Below are 22,201 nucleotides of genomic sequence, written 5' to 3'. Positions count from 1 at the left end.
TAATAAGATTTAATTGAATTATGTGCATTCTTTGTTACTTCCCAGGAACAACCTCATCTTTTCTGTAGTAACTCACCTTTTCCTTTGAGTAACTATGTAATAGTGTCTCCTCTGTCACTTGTAGCAGTATGTGTAATTTATAGCATCAGTAACTGGATTCACCAATCTTCAATTCTTGTCAAATTTCCTTATGATATGGTGTTTACATGATAACCAGCTATTACTGGTTACTATTACTATTCCCAATATCAATAGTAAAAATTAGGGTGTAAATTTAAAGGCAAGATAGAAATTCCACAGACAAACACTGGATCCACTTATTTTCTTTTAATTTTTATTTTATTCATATGTGCATACAATGTTTGGGTCATTTCTCCCCCCCTCACCCCTCTCTGTCCCTTACTTCTCCCCCTTTCCCCCCCTTACCCCTCGCTATCCAGCAGAAACTATTTTGCCCTTATCTCTAATTTTGTTGGAGAGAGAGTATAAGCAATAATAGGAAGGAACAAGGGTTTTTGCTGGTTGAGATAAGGATAGCTATACAGGGAGTTGACTCACATTGATTTCCTGTGCATGGGTGTTACCTTCTAAGTTAATTCTTCTTGAACTAACCTTTTCTCTAGTTCCTGGTCCCCTTCTCCTATTGGCCTCAGTTGCTTTTAAGGTATCTGCTTTAGTTTCTCTGCATTGAGGGCAACAAATGCTATCTAGTTTTTTGGGTGTCTTACTTATCCTCATACCTTCCTTGTGTGCTCTCGCTTTATCATGTGCTCAAAGTCCAATCCCCTTGTTGTGTTTGCCCTTGATCTAATGTCCGCATATGAGGGAGAACATATGATTTTTGGTCTTTTGGGTCAAGCTAACTTCACTCAGAATGATGTTCTCCAATTCCATCCATTTAGCAGCAAATGATAACATTTCGTTCTTCTTCATGGCTGCATAAAATTCCATTGTGTATAAATACCACATTTTCTTGATCCATTCGTCAGTAGTGGGGCATCTTGGCTGTTTCCATAACTTGGCTATTGTGAATAGTGCCGTAATAAACATGGGTGTGCCAGTGCCTCTGGAGTCACCTGTGTCACAGTCTTTTGGGTATATCCCCAAGAGTGGTAGTGCTGGATCAAATGGTAGATCAATGTTTAGATTTTTAAGTAGCCTCCAAATTTTTTTCCAGAGTGGTTGTACTAGTTTACATTCCCACCAACAGTGTAAGAGGGTTCCTTTTACCCCGCATCCTCACCAACACCTGTTGGTGGTGGTGTTGCTAATGATGGCTATTCTAACAGGGGTGAGGTGGAATCTTAGTGTGGTTTTAATTTGCATTTCCTTTATTGCTAGAGATGGTGAGCATTTTTTCATGTGTTTTTTGGCCATTTGAATTTCTTCTTTTGAAAAAGTTCTGTTTAGTTCACTTGCTGGGTCCACTTATAATGATGCTATTGTAAGAGATCCTTGGAGAGCTATTGCATCAATTTCCACCAGGCTTCCTTTGGGCAAAGCAGCAACCTGGTATGCAGCTCTAGAATGGAAAATTACTCTTGAAATACTGTTTGTAGATTTCATTGATAGTACCAAAGTCATTTATGTCAGCCAACAAAACAGTTGTTTTTACCATATCAGTGAAGTCACAACCTGCAGCTTTCAGAATTTCACCCATGTTCATAAAGTTTGTTTGGTTTCTTCCACTACCAGTCCTGGCACAAGCTGTCCACTAGCAGGATCCATGTCTACTTGTCCTGAAGTATATATGGTTCTGTTGACTTGGGCAACTTGACTGTAGAGACCAATGGGCGCTGGGGCTTTTGTGGTGCTGATCAACTTTCTTACCGGGAACAACATGGTTAATCCTGTCTCTGTCAGGCACTCAGTGAGAAGCAGCCTCATACCAGCTCCATGCCAATTTCCCAGCTGACTCTTCACTCATTTTCCTAATGTTTTAATAGATATTTGAATGTTTCCCTCAATATTGTATTTCAATTCTCCCTGAGTTATTTTTATATAAAATATTATCATAATCAAATGTAATGTGGTCAACAACTGAATTAATTCACCCATGAAGCTGATGCAATTTTGAAAACTGTAAAGTATAAAATAGCATGTGCCCTCACATCGTCTACTAGTGAACAAGAACACTATAAATGGAAAGTTAGACAGTAAGCAAATGCATGTTTATAATTACATATAAAACTATTAAAGACCATGGGGGATTCAGGAGATGATTTCACAATAAAGTGTAGTACATTGGAAATATTGTCAAGATTGGATTGATGGGATTTTGGATGGTCTGAAAGGAGAGGACAAAGTAATTTAGGCACAAACTTGAAGAAGGATACCAAAATGAGCCTGAAAATGATGAGATCCACCCAAAGAATCATGCACTTGGATAACAGTGGTTGACAGGGGACAACACAGAGACGGGAGTTATGTGTAATGACATTGAAAGATAACTGAATTGATACTCAGTTCAGGAGGCCATAGGGAGCCAATAACATCAAAGGGGGAACATGAACTCAAAAAAAAAAAAAAACAAAGAAATTTAGGATCAGCTTGTAGACTACATGGCAGCAGAGAAAAAGTAAGTAGAGCCAGGGAAACTAATCAGGAGTCAATTAGTAGTAAGACTTTCCAAGCCTGGACCAGATGGAGTCAATTTAATTGCTTCTCAAGGATACACTCTACCTCTCTGCAAAGGACTTTAAGCTGATTATTATATAATATCCAAATATAACCAACAACTGTCTTACATTCAACAATCTTGTTACCTAAAGATTTAGACATATTTTAAAAACACTTGATTCTTTTTTGCTTCTAAGATAATGAGATTTGTATTTCACACTTTTCTGAAGAAAAAGTTTTCAACCAAGTTCTAACTTTTATGAGCTAAAACATTATAAATATTACTGAAAACAAAAGAAATCAAACACCTAGGTTAATTTAGATATTTATGAAAAGGAAAACCATTCTGGAGCTGGTTGAGTTTATATGACTGAAATATTTTCAGACATTTTAGAGTTAGATTCCTTTGGTGGCAATGAAATTGCTTTAAATCTCACATCTGTAGTAAACTATTTTGAAGGGCTCTTTGGGTACTAAACAGCAGAAAGTTACTCAATAGAGATGTAGGGTGGGGAAAGGGGAATCTCTTTGGCTGATCAGTACATGACTTGGGCTGTATATAGGGGCTCATACAAATGACGTAAATGCTCTGTTTAAAAGAGTAAAAATACCAATTTAACTAATACATTTTCATTTCTGTTTTTCATTTAACAAACCTTAGCCTTGCTGAAATTAAATTTATTATATTTTTAAATGCATGACTTTTATTTCTTACTAAATGCCATGAGAAATCAATTGACACCTACATTTCTTACTAAATAAAAGTGCCTAAAATCTACAGGGAGTATTATTTTAGCAAATATACCTTGCTTAAATAATGGTTGAAAACATTCATTTTAAAGAATGAATTTAAAACCTTCATTTGGATTGCTATAGCTATTAATCACAGCCTTTATGTTTAAAATGGAGAGCTTAATATATTTGTCAAATTGGTCATGATGAGTTCGGTACCTTATTTGAGTTCCACAATTTTTCATTGTTTAACAAAATTGAAAATAGATAATTATTTAAGTGAATCACAATGATGTTGTCTAGGTCACTTTGATATTAGTTCTAAAGTCTGTGGATGCCTTGACAGCCTTGCATTTATTCAGTTGACGGACTTAGTAATTGTATTCGTGCCCTGATAGACTTTTAAATGTAAGCTATAAAAAATTAAGACTGATGACATCATTTAAATTCCTCATTTTACTCATCTTCATGACCCTTGTAATCATCTGGAGATTATTATAAGGATGTGATCAAAGGGTTCGTGTTAATCAATATTAGGTCAAGCTTCAATGCTCTAAGTCCTATAGACTCCTTAGTTTTTCTTCTTGTAACTCCTGTTTATTTATCGATTCTAAACAAACCACCTTAGTTAGGGAAAATGTGCATTAAGGTACCGAAAAATGTTATTTGTATGTGAACTACAAATATTGATTTCTCTGACTTTCTTACTTTGTAAGAAAGCATTATTTTTAGCTCATATTTCTATGAATTGATAATAGTAATATCATGGCTATTTAAATAAAAGATGTTATAATAGATATTTACACATTTTAAATTTTATATGCAACATACATGTACAGGTGATCATTATTTATAGATTTCATATTTACAAATTTATTAATTACAAATATTAATTTGTGAGGCAAAAATCAGTACTCATGTCATTCACAGAACGGTAAGAAAAATTTTAGTCTCCCAGCTGAGTTTAAGCACAGTGACACCCTGTCTTCTTGTATTAGGTCTATGTTTTTCTCATTTCTGTGGCTTTTGCTAATAATTCCACTGTTTAGAATGGCCTCCACAGTACCGAAGTGCTGTATGTTGTGCCTATACACAATGAAGAGTTGGTGTGCTTCATAGAGAAGTATGTCCAATTTTCAGGCCTGAGTTATAGTGCTTACTATTAGCTGTAAGTCCAATATTAATAAGCCAATAAATGCATTAAATAAGGCATCACTAAACAGAAACAATTTTATGTATTGATCAGTTGATGAAATTGTTGTGACCAAAGACTTGCAAAGCTCTAGCTCTGTGTTTTCCTTAGGAGTAATGAATCATTTGATATTTACTAATTCATTGTTTATGGTGACTTTTAAAATATAGCTACTGAAACTAATGAGAAGTGACTGTATTTTCTGTTTTTTTTTCTCTCCTAGATCCATTTTCCTAATATTTCATCTTAAACCTTGTGGTTGGTTGGTCTGAACTGACATTCTTATTGCTGTACTGTCGACCAAACCCAACATCAGATAATTTAGAAGAGAAAAGTGGTCCTATAGTCTCAAGAGTTATTAACATAAGAGGGTCATGAATTTTATTTTTAAATCCAAACTTCAACAATCAGTCTGCTATTAAGGTTTAATTTACCAGACTTAGACATTAATATTTAGATTCTTAGGAAGGGGTTATAATTGGATTAATTACAACAGAATCTTATTGCTTGAGCATTAGTAGCAGCTACCCTCATGATTTATGAAAAAATAGTAACAAATAGCTTTGTCTATGTGTAGAAGGATCTACCACACACTTATACATAGAATAATTAATGAGTTCAGATTTGTCTGGAAGTAATACTTGAGCTTATGCAGATCAAACTCTTGACTTTACAGAAAAAGATATGCCAGTCCTAAGGAAGTTAAATGCCTGCCCAAGGCCACATACTGGGGCAGTGCTGGGGCGGTGTGCTCGTCCAACCCAAGAGTGCTTCCGTCCATCAGACCACCCCAGCTCTCCACTACAGACAGCAACAGAATTTTGTTCTGCCTTGAAATAGCATCCCAAGCCCTACTGGAATTTCTTGTTGTTTCATAAATTTATTTCCTTCTCTCTTCATTAATTTAGGCATATTTATGAATAGAAGTCAAATGTTCCCAATTAACATAGAATCAGAAATTTTGTTTTGTCTTTTCATTATAAAAAAGGAAAGCAATATTTTGAAAAGTGCCTTCCTTGTGGTGACACTTAAATGTTTATACTGAAGTTGAACTCTCATTAGGAAAGCAGAACTTCCACTGTGTTCAATTTGACACTTGGGGCAGGATCTTTTTTTTTTTTTCATTTTTCTTTTATTATTCCTATGTGCATACAAGGCTTGGCTCATTTCTCCCCCCTGGGGCAGGATCTTGAGAGGTGGTGGAGGTACTAACAAGCAGTACAAAGCCTCAAGAGGAAGTTATTCCATACAGACTATGCTTGGAAGCCAGCACTTCCCCTATAACTCAGTAACTGGAAAGGATGGTGGATAGGGAATACCAACAGCTGATTTCAATTTTTTGAAAAGCCCTCAACTCTGCTTTGAAGACTTATTGTTTTGGGAGGGAATTGGAGAAATTAAGAAATGAGATTGGATTTGCATTATGTCTTGTAAAAGTCAGAGAAAGATTACAATGACAGATAGACAGTATCTAACATACAATATTTTCTTCAATTGTACATTTTATTAAATGGAGCAAAATTTCATCATTGACTCCCTTTAGCTATGACAACGGAGAAGGCCCACATTTATGAAGTTTTCCATTAGGTTTTATTCATACATAGGAAATGAGCCACCATAAATGTAATGGTATTGCTCTTAGGGTTTTATTTCTCCTGTTTTTTTATAACACTTTTTAGGATAAAAACATTTCTTGCACTATAAAAATTTTACTCAATAAATTTTCAAGTTATTGCAGTGGATTGATAATCAGTCACCAGACCCTCTCCTATAATGATTTGTCAGTATGGTAAAAGATAAGTTATTACATAATTTTAAAATATACATCTAAAATAAAACTTATCCCTTTATTTAATTAGAGATAAATCAATGAGAAAAATGTATGATGAAAGTTTTTGGTAATATTTATCTTTCAATATATTTCTCATTCCTTTCTTTTTATTTTCCTTCATCTATATGAAGCAATCAACACGTATTTATTGAGTTGTTTGATGTTTCCAGAACTACAGAAGTCTCAAAGGGAATAAAGAATAGTCTCTGCTCTCAAAAATGTAATGTTTTCCACACCAGGCTCTAAAAAACATGCAGCGTTACTTAAGATATCTTAAGAGGGTGAGTAGGATGGCTTTCCTTGATCCAGGTTTAGTAATGTGACACACACGTCTTCCCTTAGGCACTCACCATTCGCATTAGATGTTAAATGTGTCTCCAGAGGAAGAGCATTATGGTCTAGGCTGATGAAGAAAAGAATCTCAAAGGAGGTTAGACCTTAAAAGAAATAAAAGTGAGGTCGAGAAAAAGCAAAAAATTAGGGCAAGATGATGGACCCTGACATTATATCCCCCAAACTGTTGGCTTTATTTGGATGAGCGGGAACAAAGGTGCAGACAATGATTACTAAGACTTTAAGTTGTATGTTTCTGTATGGTTTGTGTGCTCATTTTTACAGTCAGTGAGGTTTATTCTTATAATCAGGAGATATTTTCCTAAAACTCACTAAACTTTTCCTATCAGATTAACTACTGATATATGTAGCTTTTTACTTCCATAATTGTATATACAAGTGTATACAATATTTGCAAACTAATAATGTGCAAATATAACATATTGGTCAAAAATAAATTCAAGCCCCAAGGTCAAACTATGTTGTAAACTTAGGTAGCACCTGTTGTTTATTCATCTCCCAAGTGTGGCTGACTTCAGGAATGAGAATAAACAATGTGGTCCCAGTTACTAAGTTTCCCTTTTCGGCTAGTCACCTAATTGGTATGTGATGACATTATACCTGAAACTAAGGAGTTGAAGAGAAAGCTGAAAATAGCCAACGTGAGTTTCCTAAGTGTACTTTGGCTTTTGTAAGAACTTTTGATTGCACCTCAGTTTCAGAGTATTTATTTTTTAAGTATGTTTTATTTTAAAGTGACAAACTTGGGTATTCCTTAATAGTTAATGATACTTGTGCCCAAACACAAGAAATGTTTTTAATGTGAAAATATAGTTAGGCTTGAAAATAACAGAACTGATGATCCACTAGACAAAAGAGATGATTTCTAAATATTAGCTTGGAGAGCCATTTCTTATCTCTTTAAGAAATTATCTTTTGGAGCCTGAGAAGATATACATGAACTTTGCATGGGTGTATACACGTGGATTTATACACACATATACAGCAAAGTATACGCATAATGCTAGTACAACATGTAAGTTTGGATCAAGTGAAGGTAATGAAATTTTATCTATATTCTGATATACAATAATAGCAATTTCATGTGGTTGAACCTGATAAATTAGTTCACTTGCTAAGAAGAGATCCCTTCTCTCTTGATCAGAGAATTTGCCAGTTGTATTGGAGTAGTTTTTGAACTCTCTTTGCATTCCCACCTTGAGTCAGAATTCCCTTCCTGCCTCGTCTGCTTGTTTACCATTCTGTTCTATCATTCTAAATATTACTGGACAGGTTAATTATTGATGTTAGTCCATTTTTTTGATTTGGAAATTGCCAGACATCAGATCTTAAAGGTCAAAGGGAGTCCATATGGTTAAGTTCAATATCATATGTGTGTGTGTGTATGTGTGTCAGTGTGTGTGTGAGCTATAGTCTCCCTTTCCCTATTACCGATCCCTCTTTCTTTCATTCTTAATGTTGTCAAAGAGCTTCTACACGATCCCAGAACTTCAGGTACCTAAAAGAAGTCTTGTCAGGATGACAAGCCCTGATCATCTAATGTTGCTGCTGAACTGCTTGGTAGGAGTTTTAAGGCTTGCATAGAAGACTGATTTGACTGACAAACACTAGCAAGAAAATACTCCCCCAAAGATTCAAACATACTTATTACTGTTTTGTTTCCTATATTTCATCGTGTGTTGCCCCTCACTCAGCTCAAATAACCACCAGCTTCATGGATTAAGTGTCTAAACCCGGCCATGACTATTCAATAGTTTGATTGCCACCACGTGTGTACACATGCATACAACACTGACAAAATAATCTAGAAACGGAAAATTGCAAAGTGCTTGTTCCACATATTGTTTCAGTCGTACCAAATCTAATTACCCACTTGAGGAGAATTAGATGTTATAGCAGGTGCTGAATATGATGTAGTGAGTTTTATAGCAGATATTTTTTAGTAGAAATAGGAACAATTCTTGTTACAGCTTTTTGGCTGTTTTGCCATTCTAGCTACTGGTAAAGAAATTCTCTAGCCCTACATTTGTCATAGCCCCTGCCTCTTCAAGCTCCATTAGTCTGAAGGCAGTCTGCCATGTGAGAAAGCCAGTTTTCATACTCTTCCTTTCAGAAATCTAGTGCAGAAATAGACACACACTTGTAAGGACTTGCATTTTCTGTTTTCTAGTGAATAGATGAATGTCTTTTTGCCACTGAATATAGCATTTTAACCAATCAACAAGTAATTATTGAGCTACTTCTTTGCATAAGGTCTCCATGCCTGGTAAGTGTTCAATGAGTTTTTCATAAATTCAAAGGAGTAAGACAAAGGCCCGTTCTCGGGGACTCTCACAAGAACAACGTGCAGTTATACAGTGCTTTCTTTTCATCTTGTACATAATCCAATCCTATGTACACATAGCAAGGATTACACTTCATTTCACAAATGAAGCAATTGAAGCTGAGAGGAGATAGAGATTTGCCAAAGGGATCCAAGATAAGGAGTAGTGAAGCTAAGCTAAACTTTCGGGCCTTCTTATGCTGGGCATAGTGGTGGCACACACCTGTAATCCTAGCTACACAGGAAGCATATGTAGGAGGATCACAGTCCCAAGTAGGCCCCAGTCAAAATCAAAACCCTATCCAAAAAATAGCTAAGCCAAAAAAGGTCTGGGGCATGGCTCACGCGGTAGCATACCTTCTTAGCAAGTGCAAGGTCCTGAGTTCAAACACCAGTACCATGAAAATAAAATAAAATAAACTTACAGGCTGTCTAATGCCTAATCTAATGTTAGTTCCACTAAACCACCCTAGCTCACTAACTGAAAAAGAATCACTCTGACTAACGGAGGAAAACAATAGCCATTCGTTCATTCATTCATTCACTCATTCACTGATGCTCCGAACTAGTCAAAATATTTGTCCCAATTTCTGCCAAGCAGGTTTCCCTCTTTTAATTGTTTCTGATTCTTTAGCTCACTGGTTACCACAGTCATATAGTATTGAGAAGCGCAAAGTTTAATTAGTAAAAAAAAAAAGCATTAAATCTTTAAATTTTTTATGATACTCAGTGAAAAGGAAATTTTAAGCTTTGAGGTCATCGGGAATCTGCACCTTCCTCTCAATTTTGCTGTGAATATAAAACTGCTCTACAAAAAATAAGATATTTTCTTTAAAACTTTGGGGTCAAGAATACTTTATTAGAGAGGCTCTGGATCTTTTCTGAAGCATCAAATGTTTGAGAGCTATTCTCAGGAACACTAACAAACTACTTGTGTGTGCCTTGAAGCATGTGCATTCTTTTTTTTTTGGGGGGGGGGGTTTTTTTTGTGGAACTGGGGATTGAACCCAGGGCCTCATGCATGCTAGGCAAACATTAAACCACTGAGCTATATCCCCAGCCCCAAGCATGTGCATTCTTTACTGGAGGGTAAGGGTTTTATAGAAATTCTGAGCTATTACGAAAAATTATTTTGAAATTGAAGAATATTAAGTTGCTTTGTTTCCCAGAGTTTTATGGTGAAGGAGATATGCTTTGGAAACCTTTTCAAGGACTTAGAATTTTACAATGATGTTAAGAGTTGCCTGACACCCATTACAGGTAATATGGTTAATTTCCCATTGCTTTTCTTTCAACTGTGGTTTTCCACTAAGCCACATTAAATAGACAAGACAAAGATTAAATTTTCTTCTGATGAGTAGATACCCAGTTTATCTATTACAAATGACAAAATGAGAATAATAAAGAAAGGAAACTGTTTTCTCTCAGTTCTGTCTGTCACAAAATAATATTATAAGCTTAGCTCTGCTGAAGAAATTTCAAAATATGTGACATGTCTTTATATCTATTTGTCCTCCCATTATTTTTGTATTTAAAGAGATAAAAAAGCACATAAGTCTCCTTATATTTCAGTGTATTTTTTGAGTGATAACCTTTCATCCACAATAAACTGCAGTAGAAACGTACACTCATTATGGGATCTCTTTCATGCGGACTGGAGTAGGAGAAACCCACACTGAAAGCCTTTCTGGAGCATGAGCTATGGAGCTGAATTGCCCTTGTCTTGACAGATGACAGTGTAAGTCACATTATTGCCCTTTGTGACACTCTAAATCAAGGGTCAGCAAACTATGACCTGTGCACCAAATCTGGCCTTGTTTTTTGTAAATAAAGTTTTATTAGAACACAGTTACACCCATTCATTTACAGCCTGTGACTGCAGAACTAAGCAGATACAAGAGAGGCCATAGACTCACAAAGCCTAAAATATTTACTACCTGCTCCTTTACAGAAAAAGTCTGCCACTCCTGCTGTAACTCTTCTTTTCCTCCCTGTCTTGCAGATGGCAATAAGTAATGGGAAAAGACATAGCCTACACTTATGGCAAGAAGTAGAAAATAATTCATTTTTTCCTGGATTGTGCAGGTGATACTTCTGGGTCACTGCCAGCCTTATGCATTTTGAAGGGCCCAGGAATCAGAAACTATTTCTGGCTGTTCAACAGCAGGGCCTTCTTGCCATTACTCTGAAGAAAAGCAGAGACAGCAGATTATCAAAAAAAAAAAAAAAAAAACCAACTGAATTTTAACTGCTAGGGATTTTAAAGTTTATTTAGTACATCCCTGTCAGCCACTGATAAAAAAAAAACTGAGTTATGTTTCCTTTTAAAGATAGAAAAAGTAATAAAAATAGAAAGATGAGTACCCATGAAAACTGGGAATTTAGGGCAAAATATTCATATAAATAGCACTTTCTACTTACCACACTTACACATGTTATTTACAACAATGCATGTGTTCAGTGAAGGGTAAAATATTTTATTAACAACCATATTTTGTGTCTCTTTTTTCTATTCAATGTCTGTCTACCTACATGGAATCACTAATTTCAATATTTTGGTCACAAAAAAAGGGGGTGTGTAGAATTCTTACTCTCTACCAATACAATAGCAGCAACATAACCTCTTCCTTACTTACCAGACCCTGAAAGTTGTCTGCAGTTTGTAAAGCTGACAGCAAATATAATTTTGGAGAGAGGAAGTACATGTTGTCTAGTGTCTGTCATTGTTTGCCAACTTTTCTGGTCTATGAACTACTTGAGTGACTCCACACACTGCAACTGACTTTCAGCTTCCTTTTAGCTCTAGTCACTGGGAGCAAGAAGTACCATTGTAGACTGATCCTTAGAGCATCATCTATCTCTGTATTCCACAGGCAGGTGTGTTCAGAGTTTATTGTCATTACTCTCTAGAGATACCTGTCTGCCGGGTTTGTTTTTTTCTTGATGCTGTACCACATCATAAAGTCTGCTGCCAAGAGTACTTTAACTTCTCAAGGAGATTTTGCTTTCTGCTGCTTTAGTTACTCTACTATTTCATTTCTGTAGACCAAAGCGAGTAGAGAAATTCAGCGGCAATTACAAGTTCTTACTTTTTGACAGCTTTAAAGTCTTCTCATTACATGAGATGGGTCTTCATGTATATATTGTGTAACAAAGACCTTCACTGAGATTTTCCATGCGGTGCGAACATCTTCAGAAAAACTTTCAAGAAAAAGATTTTAAAGCAAGTAGATTATTATGGGTCTAATCAGTTGAAAACAACCAAATTCATACTTTATCTTTATTATTAAATATAATTCTTTAAAACAGCTTTTTGGTACAAATGGCCAATAAATACCTGAAAAAATGTTCAACATCCTCAGCCATCAGGGAAATGAAAGTCAAAACTACATGAGCTCCTACCTCACCCCAGTCAGAATGTCCATCATGAAGAGAACAAATAATAAATATGGGGAGGTTGTGGAGGAAAAGAAACTCTTACTCACTGCGTGGAAATGTAAGCTAATCAGTATGGAAGTTCTTTCAAAAAATTAAAAATAGAACTCTCACATGATCCAACCACACCATTTCCTTTGTGTATTTGTGTTGGGGGTGTGATGGAGTTTGAACTCAGGGCCTAAACCTTGAGCCACTCTACCAGCCCTTTTTGTGATGCTTTTTTTCCTGATAGGGTCTTGCAAACTATTTGCCTGGTCTGGTTCTGAACCATGATCTTCCTGATCTCTGCGTCCTGTGTAGCTGGGATTACAGGTGTGAGCCACCAATGCCTGACTAAACCATACCATGCATAGCCAAGGTCAGCTCACTATAAAGATACCTGTATGCCCATGGTTATCATGGCAGTATTCACAATAGCCATGTTGCAGAATTGGTTTAGATGCCCATCAATGGATGAATGTGTTAAGAAAATGTGGTGTGTATAGAGAAAATAGAATTCTACTGAATCATTAAGAATGAAATTATGTTGTTTGCTGCAAAATGGAGAGAGCTGGACTTCATCATGTTAAGTGAAGTAAACCTGCAAAGACAAGTATCGAATTTCTCTCATTTGTGGAAGCTAGGTGGAACGGAACAAAACAAAACACCAAGGTCATGAAAATAAAAGGGGACTAAGAGGGAGGTGGAAGGGGAGAGAAAAAGAGGATGATAACAGGGAGAGGTGAGAGAGTATTAGAGGGGATGAATATGATCAAAGTACAAAATATGCATGCATGTAATAAGTCATGATGAAACCCCTTAATACTTGCAATTTAATATGCACCAATAAAAGTAGCTTTTTGTGAGGTGAACAAAAACCACACTCATTCACAGTAATAATTGGCTCCTCTGAGGTGGCCCCTGGCTTATCCTAAACGGGGAGATTGTTCATTTGCATAGCAGGCGAGGTGGGCAGAATCATTAGTGGCTATTTTAATACTGAATTGAAATCTCTACCTGTCAGTTTAGCTCAGGTTTATTTCCATATTTGTTGGGAGCCACTCAAATAGTTTCCCAGGAAGTAGGGTAATGAGGGGCTGAGAACTGAGGTCACCAAAGCTGTGGTGTGTGGAAAAGACACTATGATGTGTCAGCTTCAAGCACTTCATTGCATGTATTCAAAGCCAGCTCAACATAGTTGCCTTCGGGTGGGTTTGTTTAGACCAAGCCATATAAATTGGGTGCCTCTGATCACTGTGAGCATTCTTGCACATTTTGCATTTTTAAATGTCTTGCATTATAAGCAGAGAGTTTAAATGACAAATCCATTTAATTCATGTCATAACTGTGATCCATGTTAATAAAAAGTTGTAAAGATTATGTAGCAATGGGCAATTTTCAGTCAATTTAGTATAGTTTAGAACGCAGATTATCAGTTGATATTCTCTCATTTGATCTTTAAAACAATTCTACAGGAGTTTATTTGATATGTTAAATTACACGGGAATTATTACTAAGGAAAAAAAACCATTCTACAGGAGAGGCAAAGAGGACATGGAAACGAGGCTGTGTGCATTCCTGTGACAGAGCAGGAGTGCAGTAATTAGCTGATGTGTGACTTGCTAACTGGCTGCAGACAGGGGAAGCAGCACACCGAAACATGGAGTCCCATTATTGTGTTCCAGCATGATATTTTGCAGAAAACAGAAAGGAGACAGGCATGCCCAGGGGTTCTGAAGAAATAGAAGAGTTGGTTTCTTGTGCAGATCTTAAAATCTAGACAAAGAACTTTGGGTGAGATAGTAAGAGAGCTTTAACACATAGTTTTAACACAAAGACTTGGCATGATAATGCAGTCCTTTGAGGAACAACATCTAAAAGGCCTACGGAGGTTGAATTTCAAGTGCGCCATTACTTTGGCTTCTTAGTTATGGGATTTAAGTTTTATTATTCAATAGATGTGGCCTTTCCATTGACATCCTCCCTGGCCACTTTGTCCAAATGTTCAGCTCTGTCCACTTCTGCATTCTATCCTCTTCTGCTGTTTCCTTTTCCTCTTTATGGATTATCACTCTCTGACACAGAATACACTGTAGTAATTTATATAATGTATTGCCCACTCACCCCTCCCACTAGCATGTAGCTCTACAAGGGCAGGAATTTCTGTTAACTTTATTTACTATCTTACCTTCAGCACCAAGAACATTGCCTGGTACATAGAGGCCCACAAATACCACATGTTACATGAGCAAATGAGTTGATTAGGGCCTGTGCCAGGACTTGTTCTTGATACTGGAAAGAAAGTAGTAAATAAGAGACTCGGTTCCTGCTGTCACAGGGTCTGCATGTTAGCAGAGGAAACCAGAATAAACAAGCATATAATTCAGATGGTGCTATCTGCTCAGGAAAATACAACAGAATAACAAGAGTATAAAACACCACGTAGAACGCTCTTCTGTTTCATGCTTTGAATATATGACAATAGAAGAGACTGCTTTTGTTTTAAATTCATTATCTCTGAACCAATAACTGGATTTCGTTCTGGGTTTGTTTTGGTTTTTTGTTTGTTTGGTTGGTTGGGGTTTTTGTTTTTGTTTTTGTTTTTTGAGGAAAAGACACAGAAACAGAGCTTGCAAAGGCAAAAACCCTGACAGTGATGGATTTCTGAATTGCAGACCTCAAGCCCTTTAAGAAACAGTGTTCCATTACCTTGTTCTACTCAGCAAGACCATTTCCAGCCATTACATTCAGCCATTGCCTGCCTGCTCTATCTAGCAGAATGAGAGATGTGCCTTTTTTAAAAAATTGCTACCAAAAAATGGGGTTTTTATTTTATATTAGATTTGCTGCACACCCATGTTTATTGCGGCACTATTCACAATAGCCAAGTTATGGAAACAGCCAAGATGCCCCACTACTGACGAATAGATTAAGAAAATGTGGTATTTATACACAATGGAATTTTATGCAGCCATGAAGAAGAACGAAATGTTATCATTTGCTGGTAAATGGATGGAATTGGAGAACATCATTCTGAGTGAGGTTAGTCTGGCCCAAAAGACCAAAAATCGTATGTTCTCCCTCATATGTGAACTTTAGATCAAGGGCAAACACAACAATGGGATTGGACTTTGATCACATGATAAAAGCGAGAGCACACATGAATAATAAAAGGAAAAAAAAGATTTGTATTTTACTGATACATAAAAACAAAAAATGTACATATCAATGGAGTATCATGATAATATGATACAGGTATTTGTGGTAGAGCAATTAAATTTTGATAGAGAAGAATCCATGCAATTCTTTCAGACCAAATGAGTGTCATCCAGAAGCTGAGACCACGAGGAACATGAGAGATGGGCAGCAACAGAGGAGAGTATCAACCTTCTCATTCTGAGGCCTCCTCCACAGGGAGGCTGTGATCCTTTTCAAAAACAGACAGAACTGTACAGAATAAGTAGCTCAATAAGGAAACATAGTTAGAAGTTAGGAAAACATTTTTTTAAATAACAGTAAAAACAAGAGGTTTGAAAAGAGACCTTGAAGGAATACAAGACACCAATTTTGCTCACTCAGAAACTCTCTAAAGAATTGAATATTTTGTTCCATTTTTTGTTATGTTTTCATTTGGTCTGGGTGTTTGTTTGTTGGTCTGTTTCATTTCATTGCTTGTGACAATGTCTCACTATGAAGGTCTCAAATTAGCTATATAGCCCAGGCTAGCCTGAAACTTGCAAAGTGATTTTTTTTTTGGCAGCACTGAGTTTCAAACTCAGTGCCTTATGCTTGCTAGGCAGGCACTCTTACTGCTTGAACCACTCTGCCAGCCCTTTTTTTGGTGTTGACTTTTTTCCAAGATAGGGTCTTGGGAACTATTTCCCTGGACTGGCCTCAAATCTCAATCCTCCTGATCTCTGCCTCCTAAGTAGCCAGGATTACAGGCATGAGCCACTGGTGCCTGGCTGCAATGTGATCTTCCTGCCTCCTCCTCCCAGGTGCTGGGATTACAGGCACTCTATTCTTAGGAAAGTTTTTTTTAACACATTTTTAAAAACACACAATTGTTAAGAATAATTTCATATGGACTATAAGCCAGATAAACCACAACACACACTCAAAAAAAGTCTTTCTTTTCTTAAAAAAAATACAGGAATAGAGAAGAAACAGTCCAGCTGTTGGAAAGCCAATATTGTTAAGATCACATAAAGAAATGAGAGCTATTCACATTCTAACCTATTCCTTTTTCAGTCAAAAAGCATGATTTTCAACCCAAAAGGTATCTTCAAAATGTGATGAAAAGAAAATGAAAATATAAGATAACCAAACTGTTGCCTGTTAATGAGTTCACATTTCTGGACCTATGTTTGCTATGTTACAAGGCATTGAAGCATTTGAGGATGAAGTGGAAGAATTTTATTGATAAACTTTAATAAATCTTGAAAAAAACGCAATAGGTGCCAAATGGTCAGAAAGAGGAAAATATTCTAACTGTATAAAAAGAGTAAAATATGGGGTCCTGGACTTTGTGTTTTGAAGCTCAAGAACAATTCCCAGAAATACATCAGATAGAATATTAAGCAAGTGAACTTTATAATAAACGTATGAGAACAACTGTGATGACTAGAAAGTAGCCCAAGCTTGCCAAGAACAAGAAACACTAAATTATACTTATTTCTTATTTGGATAGGTTCACCAGCTTGCTATATCAGAGCAATCAAGTAGATAAACTGTCTTGATTTCAGTAAAGCACTGGAAAGTGTTTTATAATGTCCTTGAGGAATAGAAAGAGAAATTTAGGAAGGATGATAGTACTCTTGGCAGAATATGTATCTGGTAAGAATTCTCCAAAGTCAAACCATAGGATTTATAAGAAAATCTTGCCGGTAAGTGTAGGATGCTTGGAGTAGGGACCTGATCATTCATGCTAAGCATAAATGAATCAAGATTAGCATATTAATATATAAAAGTAGCAAATATAAAGTCTTTTCAGAACTCCAAATGAGCAAAATCTATTCATTTTAGTTTAAGTTAAATTTGAGCCAATGGTATAATTTGGTTCTTTACAAAGAATGCTACTTTAGACTATAATCTCTCATTTCAAGGAAGTGATGATAGATACTTTCAGGCTTAGTCATTCAGTTCAGCTTATCTGGTACACCCTGTATGATGCAGAAAAGAGTTGAGACTATTAACAAAATATATATAGTGTAAATGGATAAAAATAACCAAAAGTCTGCCTTCCTACTAAAACAGAAAAACCTGCTAGAGCACAGGCCAGGCCTGTGTTCCTAATGCCTGGCACAGTGTCTGTAAATACTCAGGACTAAGGCAATACAGGGAAGATAAGATACTGATAGAATCATACAAAGAAGACAAGAATGAAGTCATCCGTAAACATATATTACAAACACACCTCTGAGCTTGCTGGCAGCCAAGGCAAAGAGACAGCGGTATTAAAAGATCAGCGTCTCACACTAAAACTTCATCACTGTTTTCCAGAAGCAACAGAGATTTTTCTTACAATAAAATACTGACAAGAATTGCTCCTGGGATGCCTCAATGAGCAAATGCAATGTGAAATAGTGAGCTGGAAGTATGGCTTAAGTGGTACAGCATCTGCCTAGCAAGTACAAAGCCCTGAATTCAAAACCCAGTACTACCAAATAATAACAACAATGTTGTTGAGAAAATAATAAAATATAGTAAGCTAGCTGAATGATTTTTACTCCTGCTCAAGGAAAAAGCAGCTTTCCAGTTTAATAAAAGAAACTACTTTATGAACCAAAACAGGAGGAGTTCAAGGACATGAGTTGCTAGGGTTCATTCAGGTTGTTGTGATATGTTAGCAAAGATAGAGAATCGGTAGTTCCACATCCTTGAGATGGTCGTTCTTGAAATCAAACACTTGCTAATAGCTGGGCAGTGGAAAGTTTGAAGTTGGATTCCCTGGCAAGAATCAACAGTGCAGCTATTTTGTGCTGGTGGCTAAAGGCCAAACTTTTTGCTTACACTGGAAGATCATGGTGGGGCTGAGTCTCACTTTGAGGGATGCAGTAACAAGCTGGGTAAACTTAGGGCACAGTGGCAAGGAGAGTGACAGATCTGGACATAGTTGTGTATGCAAAGTAGACAGCAACTTGAGCTTCATACATTTAATCTGAGGACAGACAGGGAAATCATGACAAAAACCAACCTCAAATATCTGAGGAACTGTCTTAGGAAGGTGAGAGCATATGTCTTCTGTGCTCCAGAGTCTGAAGAAGGAGTGGAGTTGACACTGAGGGAGAATACCCTGTGCTGCCTTCACGTGGTAGGAGGGTTCTGAATGCTAGAAGGATTTACAGAGAAACTGTCAGTGATGTTTTTTAAACAACCACCGTCTTGAGAGGGAGACTCAGTCAGAAACCATTCCTGCCCACATGGATTTCCTGAGCTTCGGTACAGATCAGGCACAGCATGTCCTGAGTCTGTGTCTCCGAGTCCCGTGACTGCTGTGAGGGAAGCCTCTGGAGCTGCTTATTGGCACTCATGCCGTGTTCTAACGCTCTCACATTAGCCATGGTCCTCTACAGAAACTGCCATTTCCTGTATCCTCTCATTTCCTCTTAATGCCACATGTAAAAGGCAGAATCTCATTTTTAAAACTATTTGCCGAGTTCCTGCTTTTCAAAGTTCACAGAGATTACAGTGGTTGTTTTTATTGATTGATACATTTACTAATACTTAGGGATCATTGTACTTAAGCAGAAATGTGTAGTATTTTCAAGCAAATATTCCACATCATTGTTAATGATACCAAAATGTCATATTTATCTTTTTTTTTCTTTGCAATGGAAGCTGGAGTGGTGCTGTGGAGAGATTTCAGGTGCAAAATGCTCTTCTCCCATGGATTATTCACAAAGTACATTAAACAAAGTATCAAGGTTAGAAAGACAGGTAAATTTAGGATGCAAGAGGAAAATGAGCTCCAGCCCCTTCCCCTGATGATGAGGTCTTGATTTCACTAGGTGATGAGTCCTCCAAGCCCATGCATGTTGTCAGCAAATCATCTATGGACACTCATACCAGCACGCATACTCCGGTCATCATCATTCATGATGTTCTCTCAAGATCTTCCACCAAATATACTAAAGTGCATACTTTATCAAAACAACATTTAAAATTTTATGAAAAGTCAGAGGCTGGGTTAAATTTCTGCTGCAAGTTATTTCTAAAGAATTATTTTCTTGGCCAGGTGCCATGGCTCACAGGAGGCAGACATCAGAAGGATTTCAGTTTGAGGGCATTTTGGACAAAAAGTTCGCAAGACCCTATCTCAGCCAATGGCCGGGTATGGCAGTGTATACCTATCTACCCAGCTACACGGGGAGGCACAAATAGGAGTACTGCAGTCCAGGCTGACCAGACAAATAAAGTGAGACCCTGTTTCAAAAATAACCAACACAGGAAAGGGCTGGGGGGCCTGGTTCAAGTGGTAGAGCACACACCTAGCAAGTGCAAGGCCTTGAGTTCAATCCCAAATACTGCCTCCCCACAAAAAAAAATTATTTTCTCAAAAGATTGTATACCTGCTTTTTAGCATCCTTTTAGTCCCATGCTCCTATTTCACTTTAAGACATTTAAGATCTCTCCTCCAACGTTTTCTCAATAAGTATAACTGTCTACCACGAAATCTTAAGAGTCCCCAAAACACTTGCAGAGAGCACCTTCTGGGTAGAAATGTGTGGTAGCTTCAGTCAGCAGAGGCCAAGCTCGATGGGATGCCCACACTAAGCATCCACTCCATTTCTCCTTTCCCATTGCGTCATTCACAATCGCTTGTGAGTGGCTAGCCTCGTGCATCTGTGTGAACACCAATACCACAACTTACGTTGGTTCATGTGATAAAGCAGCAGCAGAGCTTTGCTGAACGCCTCGTTTTCATGCCATTATAATTCTAGCTACCAAGTGAACCTGTGCTTGAAGCACAAATTTGGAAGCTGGACATGATTTGTTCCACAACAGCTCATCGTTTTCCTATCAAACTTCTTACCAAATTAAGTCTAGCAAATTAATTCTTATTTTCCCCACGAGAAAAGTGGTGGTAGTTTTCTTGACCCAGCACAGAAGTCTTTGAATTGGTAATACTTATTTTTTTAATAAATACACTTCTCATCTTACAATAACCAATGCCTTCTATAAAAAAGTTTTGAATAAAATGTTGTCACTGCTCCCATTCGTATTCAGCCACTAAAGAGATGCGGTGGAGTAGTAATGGTCAGTTGACAGCATGCACACATGAGCATGGGACCTTTCTAAGCAATGATGTCAATGGAGCTCTCAGCAGTACACTGTCACAACCAATGAGCTCAATGTCTGAATATTGCCTCCTTAGAGGGGACCCTATTGGTCAATTCAGTGCTTTCTCCAACTAATAAGTCTGTCCCTGCCAATACTACCCAAGAGTTAGCTCTTAGCAGAATGTGTCCATTGTTCTTCATGATGTCATTCACCAAGATCAGGAAATGTCTCTCAAATACTGTTTATGCTTATTTACTGATCAAAACTTCATATGTTTGGTCTGTACCGTTCTCAGGAGGATCATGGTTCAAGGCCAGTCCTGGCAAAAAGTTCACTAGACCTCATCTCAACGAGGAGAAAAAGCTTGGCATGTAATGTGAGCCTATCATCACAGTAACATAAGGAGATAGGAGGATCACAGTTCAGACTGGTCTGGGCAAAAATCAAGACCCTCAATAACCAGAGCTAAAAGGTCTGGAGATGTGCTTTAGGAGGTAGAGTGTCTACCTAGCAAGCACAAAGTCTGAGTTTAAACCCCAATACACACAAAAAAAGAATTAAATTCTTATAAATTCTTAATAATTCCTGAGGATAGTGATTGCTTTGTACCTCTTGTAGTACTTGACATAGTGTTTTTCACAATGAGTATAGTATTCAATATGTGGCTTAAATTTAATGAAATGGATCAATGGTGGAAGTAAGGGAGAAAGGAAGGAAGAAACTAATGAATGTATTTGCCTATCCATAGGCCTTTAGACTGTCAGGGCAATGGAAATCTCTGGTTCATGGTCTTCAGATGGGCCCCTATAACAGGTCAGAAAGCTGGCATAGAAACTATTCTCATTAGAAAAGAAGGCAATTATTTGTTCAGAGAGAAGAACATGGGCACAGTGACATGATGAAAAAAGATTAAGCAGCCCCCAAATATTATTGAAAGTGGAGCTAGCAAAAAGATCCGTTTTGGAAGACAGAGATCATGAAACTACCACTGGGATGTTTTTGGAGGAAGATGGTGTCATTTACTGATTAAATAATTCCCTGCTCACCTTTCTTAATGTTTTCTGGTAAGCCAGGACTTGAAGCAAGAGCAAAGTTATCCAGATAACTTTTTTGGTGCCACATCACCCTCCACACCACCTTAGTGATCCCTGAATTTCCTTTTCTCACTGGGGATTTGGGGGTCAGGTAAGTGCAGTGGATTTTAACTACTGGCTTACAACTTCCAGACTGTTAGGGCCAAATTAAAGATAATACTTCATTAAACACACTAGTCAAAAGTATCATGGGTCATTAATAATATTGTGTACTAGGTTGTAATCACTTGTAGATTCCTTCCCCTTGGAGACATCCTCCATTTGAAACAGCGAATACTTCTCTCTCAGTTTGAAGAGTTAGAGAAGTATCCCCAGAAATTTTGCTGTGCCAAATATGTTACCACCACTGTCATCTG

General features: G+C 37.2%; 1 protein-coding gene and 1 pseudogene across 4 annotated transcripts in view; one reads left to right on the top strand and one right to left on the bottom strand.

Annotated features, from left to right (window-relative positions):
• Positions 1 to 22,201, top strand: part of Kcnq5 (potassium voltage-gated channel subfamily Q member 5) — a 525,873-nt gene that overhangs the window by 331,543 nt on the left and 172,129 nt on the right. The gene's annotated exons all lie outside the window — the stretch shown is intronic.
• LOC109684996 (2-iminobutanoate/2-iminopropanoate deaminase pseudogene) lies at positions 1,429 to 1,842 on the bottom strand (annotated as a pseudogene).

Source organism: Castor canadensis, chromosome 1 (assembly GCF_047511655.1).
Source record: "Castor canadensis chromosome 1, mCasCan1.hap1v2, whole genome shotgun sequence".
NCBI lineage: Eukaryota > Metazoa > Chordata > Mammalia > Rodentia > Castoridae > Castor > Castor canadensis.
The sequence above is the reverse complement of the archived record's forward strand: the minus strand, read 5'-3'. Positions and strand labels throughout refer to the sequence as shown.